Raw genomic sequence first — 8,612 nt, 5'->3', positions numbered from 1 at the left:
CGCGCCGTATTCCAAGCGCATTCCCGCGGTATGTGGCCCCTCCAGCCACAACGCAACGGACCGCGTTCCGCGTTGCCCGGGGCAACGGGAACGTGGGCTAGCAGACGACACTTTTACGTCGCGCGGGTTGATTCACCCGGTGAACTGAAGTGTATCGGTTCGCGGTATATTCCAAATATGTGCCCACACAGGAAGCGTTCGGCTGCGGGCTCGCTGCGCAAGAAATCTGCGGTACAGTGACCACTTAGCTAAAAAAAAAGTTATCTTTTTTTTGCGTTACGTGTTTCTCCTTAGTAAGTTACAGAAAATAATTTTGGAGAAGTTATAACAGTAGGTTGGGCTCCTGCAGATGGAAGAGAAGCAAATCATCAAAGTCCCGACCAATCAGGACAGGCTACTCCTGTGTTGCTGCCTCCTCAAATGGGTTTACAAAATATTTTCAAATACAATGTACAGTGAAAATTCGTTAAACTGGTATATTATCGGTCATGTACTACAGTGCCAATGGTACAGCTTTGTACATCTTTCAATGGTGTTGGACAAGACAATATTAGCTACATAGTTTAAAGAACTCTAGCGGCCCGTTTGTCCAAGCAGACCAAATCCTGTTTATGTGGAATTTTACAGGACACGTATTTATAACGCTATATATTTTTATGGGAACGCGCTGCTTTGAATCCAGAATGCACTCTGCAAATAATAGATGAAAGCAAACACTATACGTGTCCACGCGGTTGCCCCTGTAAAGCGTGCTTTGACTGCACCGCAGCGCTGTCCACAGAAGAAGCAACCACACATTATCTCTCTTTTTGGCTTTCTCCGCGAGCAGATGTAACGTTACTGCAGCGGTGTAACCACAGCTTTGAAGCTGACGCTTCGAGGCATGAGACGTGAACCCGCGTCTACACTGCGTAACTTAGTCCAGCCATCACAACCCCATTCTCTCAATCACCAGTTCAAACACCCCCAGTAGCTCAAGTCACAAAAGAGAAAAAGTTATCATGGGCGCCTGACAAAGAAAACCAGTTTAATTCCATTAATATTCGCTGTGCCTGTTTGAGGCCGAATCACGTACGCTGTAGGGTGAATTGCATTCTGATACGCAGATATTGTAGGAATGATGAAAAGGCCTCCGCGAATTTTTATTTATTTTAAACAGCGGTTCCGCTCTATTTTAGATTGGTGGCGGAAAGTGTATTTCTGCTACCGATTTCGATTGCTCGATCCTTTTCTACCTCCCTGTCTTGCTTTTTTTTTTTTCCGAAACAGGAGGAAAGGAGATAAGGAAACGGCTGCTGAAAAGAGACGCATTTCTAGTGTAACCTGAGCACCTGAGAATTACGATAACTCACTCTAAAGAGAAAATAAATTAAGCCGTGTCGCTGCAGCCGTGATGTTTTTAGGCATTCCTTCTTTCTTTAACACAAATCTTCCGTTGGAATTCTCTAACATGTTGTCTTGTAACTGCACCGGGCTCTATCAGCTTCGTTATCCAGACTGAAGGTTCAGCTATGAGGTCATTAATAATACCTTAATATCTTGCTCTTCTTTTCAGTGTGTATCATGTGGATCTGTTGATGTATCCGTCGTTCAAAAGCATATCTGTGAGCCTTCTATTATGTCTCGTTCCCCTGCTATAATTACCTAGAGCGACGCTACACGTCCAGCCTTAAACCAATGCAGGCTGCCAGACGGTATACGTGAAAGCGTTTTGCCGATCATGTCCACGGCGCTTACACATACACAGACACACACACGCATAAAGAGACGACGATGAGATGGGGCTGATGCCAGCCAGCAGGCTTGGGCGCTGCCCCAGTGCCATTTGTAGATAGTGAAAGATGACGATGGAGATGAGGATTCAGGTGATCGAAGCAGGATGAAGAGGCCTGTTGATGACAGGAAATCCCAAAGGTGACGGAGACCTCGGTGCATATGAGCGCTTATGGACCATGGGCCGAGCACCTTGCATATTGTAAGGGGGCGGTAGTCGACTGGATGCATACCGTGTTGCAAGATATCGCGTTCCTGCTGGTAGACAGGGCGGTCCATGAGCAGGTGGTGCAGGTCAGCGCGCACGTTGTCTGATGCACAAAGGTTCGATGACCATGGCCAAGGCGATGTCTCATATAACTGGGGTAAATGCAACCTTTTTGCCGTACACGGTGAAGCAGATAAACATATTTGTGAATGTTGAATGGGTTTCTGAAATCGCATTTGTCCTCTCTAAAAGTACTCAGAACAACGTTTGGTTCTTACTTTTCATTTTGTTCTTACTTGTCAATTTGGAAAACACAACAGCAAACGAGATTTGCTTTGAAGCGCTTTGGATGTTTTGTTGAGTGGCAAAGTTTCATATGCACAGTACACGGAGTACAGTGGTTCGAGGGCATCACTGCGAACTGAACGTACGAGATAAACTGAGAAGCGAACTGCACAAATGCATCAGAAGAACCCCAGGCGTTGAACGCGAAAAAAAGTTGACATTTTCGAAAAAAACTATTTTATTTCCATTTAAATGAAATATACGCTATCCTGTTCATGGCGCTTGGTGCCGAGGCTTTTGCAGTTTCGAGCAAACGCCGTGAACTGTCTTGTGGAAACTCCGTTGCCATAATGCCATTACATCTCAGTTTTGTTGCAAAGGCCGCATGGTTGACCGTCTTCAAGTAAGCGGTTAAGGCCGTAACCGTCAAAGAAAAAGAAAGAAAGGAAGAAAGTAGCGGAACGCAGTCACAATGTTTGTGCATTCGGCGTGACCCTCCGTATAAGGTACCCCCGTCGGTGTTTGATGTACAGGTATAGTGGTTCCCATTGGGTACGGAATGTAGGCGTCACCCAAGGACCTCTTCATCGAGGCCGGCTTGCTCTAATCATTCTCCATCGAGCACAAACGCGCTTCGCATAGATAGTGAGAAATTGTAATTGAAATTGTGAGGCCATGTTGAGCTCTCGCTAGCCTCCCTCAGGACGATAACATCATTATGCACGACGCGTGAGGTAGAAAAAACAAAAAAACAACAATAGAAAAAAAAAACAAAAAAAAAAAACAGGACGCTGTGACTGTGTTTTTAGTGTGTGACCTTACTGTACACTTTGCAGCCATCCTGCGTCCTTCCCTTTCTTCTCCTCCTTTATGGCTAACTGTTCGAGGTTGAAGCTGTGTGTTCATTAAGCGACGTGGACACCCCTCTGTTTCCATTTACACTCAGTCACTCACGTTATGCCCGTGTGTACTGTAAACCTATTTTACGCAGAATGATTGTTCCCTTTGTTGAGCAGTATTTCAAAGCCTTTTCAACACGTACATCATTTCGTTCAACGCCCAACGTGGTTCGATACAGCTTGGGATCATGAACAGCGGTTACCATGCACGGCGGTCGACCGTAAGGAATCCGTGGTTCTCTTGTATACAGTTTAGCGAGCCTGGTCTAAGAGAATAACGTTTCAGCGAAAAGAAGGCTCGTTTTATCGAACTACGTTTTAGAGAATAGGCCTTGGTTTCAACATATTGATAGAACCAGCAGTCAGTGTTCGACAACAGTATAAAGGACGCTTTTGTATTTTATTGATCTCAGATTTCATTGAAGTATCACTGGTAGAAGGGTAGCGATATTTCGTAGAGAACGCGTGCTTTCTTTATGTTACTCAGTGCCCCGCCCACTCACTGTCCCGCAGTGAGTGGGCTCACATCTCCATTTTTTCTCCTATCATCATCATCATCATGTTTCCGACAAGCTTCGTTCAAAAGAATCTACACTCTCAGAAAAAAAGGATGGAGTATTTACACATTTTAGGAGGTAATAGTTGTCGCACATGTTGCGCCTAAAAGGTTGCAAGGTGGTTGCATAGCGTGCAAAGGTTGCATAGCGTCTGATAAAGGGTGTAAAAGGGTGGTAAAAGCAATTATCATATATCTAAATTGCTACAAAAAGGCGTACGCCCCTCTCGCTCATCGAATCACAAGCGGTAACCCTATCATTTTTAGGTAACAGGTAGAACTTTGCAACCTTTTAGGCAGAACATATTCGACAACTATAACCTCCTGAAGGGTGTAACTGCGCCACCCTTTTTTCTAAGAGTGCAGGGTGCGCCACTCCGACCAAACTGCACTCTTAAAAATGAACTTCACCGCATAGCACACTCCTAGCCAACCATTATCTCGAATGATATCGTTGTCTGCCCTGATTTGTTGAAAACGGGAGGCGTACGCCTTTTTTGTGACAATTATGAACAGCATATAAGTGTCACAAAAAAGGCGTACGCCTCCCGTTCTCAACAAATCAGGGCAGATAACGATATCATTCGAGATAATGGTTGGCTAGGAGCGTGCTATGTGGTGAAGTTCATTTTTAAGAGTGCACGATAGGCATGCGCGCGCTTCTCCTGCTGTCTCATTGGATGCCGCCAATCTTATTTGCCTCCTGGGGATACCATTCGTTGCCGCAAAAAGACGGCTCTGTTTTCATTACGTTTTTCCTCAAAACGCTAGCGCTCTAAGCGAACTAATTTTGCTTGCACTAGACTAATTGCAACACGGACTTTCATTTGAGAGCAAGTTGCTTTTGCATTTTAGTACCCCTTTAAAACGTGGCTCTCTGAGACGAAGCCTCTAACAAGAGGTTCGCTAGAACGGGGCCCGCTATAAGCGCGTGGGCTCCCTGCGCCCGTGGCAGCTGAAGCGGTCAGCCCACGCGTCGCATTTATTACGGCGCACTGGAACATAAAATCCATGTTATAGCAATAGCCTGTGCCTCGTCTGCCTATGCCTCGTGCAACTTCCGGGACCGTCTATAGTGGCTTTTCAGCTATAAAGGATTGCGGCCCATTCGTGGTGTCCACATATTATTAGACCCCGATCAAAATCGATACGGCGCTGACGATATAATACAACGATGACGACCTGCGTTCGTTATCCGCGAAAGCAAATACGGTCCCGTGATGGACGCAAATTCTCCTTCTGTATTACCTCCTTCTCCTATACTCCTTTATCATATGGTAAATTACAATCACGGTTTCACAACGCTATCGAGAGTCACGCTGTTTAGACAAATTCCTGCACCAGTGTTTTTTTTCTTCTTCTTTTTACTTGTCTCAATAGACCTCTCCCTGTTCGTAAACAAATGACGTCATAGTGTTTGACAGCGCCACCAATTTGGTAGAATTGAACTATACGCTCAAAGCTAGAGGCGAACAAGTTCGCGCCCGAAAGCCACGGTCTTGAGTTGATTACGATGGTCTCTGAAAGGGACGCGACCTTCGGTCCTACTTTCCTTTCAATAGGAGGCAGCGAACAAGTTCCCATTCGTGGAACTTACCCTCCCCTTCCGATTTGTTTCGGTTTCAGTCTGTTTACCAACGTCATGATGAAGTTTCTCGGGTAGAGATCTATTTTCGAGAGTAATACCCTAGTCAGACGGCAAACTTAAGGCCGTTAGCGGAAAGGTCGTAACTTGACCTGTAGCCCCTGTGGTTCCAAATGATAGTTGCAACCATCATTTCGAATGACGTCATTATCTGCCCTGATTTGTTGAAAACAGCAGGTGTCCGCCTTTTTTGTGTGTGTGACAATTATGAACTGCATAATTGTCACAAAAAATGTGTACGCCTCCCACTTTCAACAAACCAGGGGAGGGAACGAGGTCATTCGAAATGACGGTTGTGCTACAGGTGAAATTACTGCCGTTCCGCTAGCGGCCTTAAGTTTGCCGTCTGACCAGGGTGTAAATGACTGCAAATTTCACACACACCGCACAGAAGGGTGCTTTGTAAAACATCATTTTAAATGGTGTATCGCATATGGTATATACCAGCATGTGTACGAAGCAGGACACAGGCTGGTTCTCCAGTATGCTCCATCCCATCGTGGTGTCGTGGGGAATGAACAGGTTGACAGCGCCGCAGAAGCAGCACCCTCCCATCTAGGAGACGAACGACTATTGCATCCGTCTACCCATTCTTCGACGTCTAGTGGCACCCCCGGCTTCCCGCCCAATGACAACTGACATTCTTCTCTCCCTCCCCCCTCTAGTCTTGCAAGAGTTGATCCAACGCTCGCTTTCCGTATGCCACGGCACACCTCCCATCGAGACGCTGCATTAATTCGTCGAATTCGACTCAATCTGGCTTTCACAGCTCAGCGGCCCTACCGCTTGAGACAAGTCGACTCTCCCAGATGCCGTCACTGCGGCAATCTGGAGGATCAATTGTAGACATTACTATGTCTTCCGACGAATATTCATAGAAGGAGCGGTGACATATATCAAAACTCATGTTGGCAATATAACAAAACTTCTAAAATTTCCCGACGTGTGCGCTCTTTATAGCTACCGCGAGCAACTTTGCTTGTTCGTAGATCGAGGTGCACGTGCACCTGTCCACACGGACTGACAGATGCTCACTGGGTGTGTTTTCGGGGTGAAGCCGCATGCCCTCTCAGCCGGGTGTTCAAACACCTTTCAAATCTGCCGGTGCGGGGATTCCAACCCGCGTCGCATCCACCAAGTCTCGGCATGGAAAGCGATCACCCCAATCACCACCATGCCGTCCACGCCATCGGCACGTCCATGCCGTCCATGCCGTCGGCACGTCCAGGTCATCGTTGACAGTGATACACTTGAAGTATACAGAATATACAGGCTGTTTCACCCAATGTGATAAAAAAATTCGAACTGGCGCGACGTACTCGCCGGAGGATTGTGGGACTTTCGGCAATTACCTTCTGGAAAGTTTTGCCTCCATTTAGGAAGGCTTTGCACAGTTTATAATTGAGGTAAATTTATTTTTGTCAATTGAACTTTGAAAATTGCCAAGCGAACGTCACTTTTTTTACAGAAATATGAAGTCCTCCACGGATAACTACAGACCCAACAAAACCTATGCACAGTATCGCGACAGAAATAGTAAAAAAAAAAAAAAAAAAAACGTTTTAGCCCAGCCTGCTTGATTGTCGCAAAGAAGAGCGCACGATTATTACTAAAGAAACAAAACAACCGTCTTATCACAAAGAAGGCAAAACAGGTGAAGGCGGGAACACTTTCTCTTTCAGACGCACATTTCCTGTGCGCTTCTTTGCGACAATCATGCAGGCGGGGCTAAAGTGTAATTTTCACTTTTTTTTTTTTCGACTGTTTCTGTTGCGATACTGCGCATAGTTTTTGTTGGGCCTGCAGTTATCCGTGGAGGACTTCATATTTCTGTAAAAAAAGTGAGGATCGCTTTTCAACAGTGATGGCCACTAACTACTTCTACAGTAGTTTAACTATAACTACTAACTACTTTGTGATTGAGTAGTTTAACTAGTAGTTCAACTACTTTTCAGGGGAGTAGTTAAAACTACTTTTTTAACTACTGCAATGTAGTTTAACTACATCTATAACTACTTAAGGTTGTCCACCAACACCAATCCCTTGTAGTGTTCTTGGACACCTAAATATCAACCACAAGCAATAATAAACTTTGGCTCAGGCCATTGCTACGATCGTCACATACAAAGCTTGCGGCGGGATTCTTTCTATGCCTACGCGATAAACTAAGTTGCAGAATTATTTCACAGCATATGAGGCTTCACTAGACAAGCATTAAATGTAGAGGTATGCAAATATTCGAAATTTCGGATATTTGCGATATTCGGTTCATATTCATATTCGAAAATTTGATATTCGAAGTTTTCGTGTATTCGTAAAAGTTCGAATATGTATTCGATTTTTTTTCGCATATCACAGCAACTTATTCCGAAGCTGTTTCGGGCTGCGCACTGGAATTTGTACGTTGTGGCGACGAACATGAATAGTAGAACAGCTGCAAAGCGACGCGCGGAGCTTCCCAGGTACGCTCGTTTGCGAATGCGTCGCTATACGTTCGGTAACCGAAACCGAAACTAGTACGGAGTTGTGTGCAGTCGCCATTTTAGAGTCCGCCCCAGCGAAACCCGAGACCGCGGTACGTTTCATACATCGTCAGCACTGTCGCGGCTTTAGTGGATTGCTAGCGAACGCTGAACATTCGTATGAGGCCTACAGTTCGTTGAAATTACGGTTAAATATCGAAATTTTGTTGACGTTGAGCCGAACACCGCTGTTCAGCGTCCAATTGCATGCACAGCCAAAACCTGCGTTTCGAATGCGTCTTTTTCGGTTTCGTTTTGTGGTTGTCAGCGATATATGATAGAATCATGGTCGCGTGCGATGACGGCGATAATCGAGGAGTGGGACGTGTTGATATTTCGACATAGTTTCTCCAACTTCGGCGCTCTGCGACCGTATGAAAGCGCCAACTAGGGCGACAGTAACGCTGCAGTCAGTTGAAACTGCGCTAGCTGTTGTTACAGATGATAGCAAGACGCATATATAGCCTTAAGCCGGACCTTCACGGAGCGATTTTGCTCGCGACTCACGCGCGTCGTCGTCGGCGCGACGAAGTTTGAAGCCCGCGCGCAGATTTCCGCCGTGAAATGAAAGGAGCGCTGAATACGAACGTCGCGGAAACAATCACGCGTGATACAGCCATACAACATCGTCGAGGATCGCAGTTTTACTGCGCTATAATGCATGAGGCCGTTCCAAACTATGCATTACCGTAAGTAACGATGGTCTCACGCGTGATGTCACGCG

The sequence above is a fragment of the Ornithodoros turicata genome, chromosome 10 (assembly GCF_037126465.1).
Source record: "Ornithodoros turicata isolate Travis chromosome 10, ASM3712646v1, whole genome shotgun sequence".
In the NCBI taxonomy this organism is placed as follows: domain Eukaryota; kingdom Metazoa; phylum Arthropoda; class Arachnida; order Ixodida; family Argasidae; genus Ornithodoros; species Ornithodoros turicata.
Note: the sequence above shows the minus strand (reverse complement) of the source record.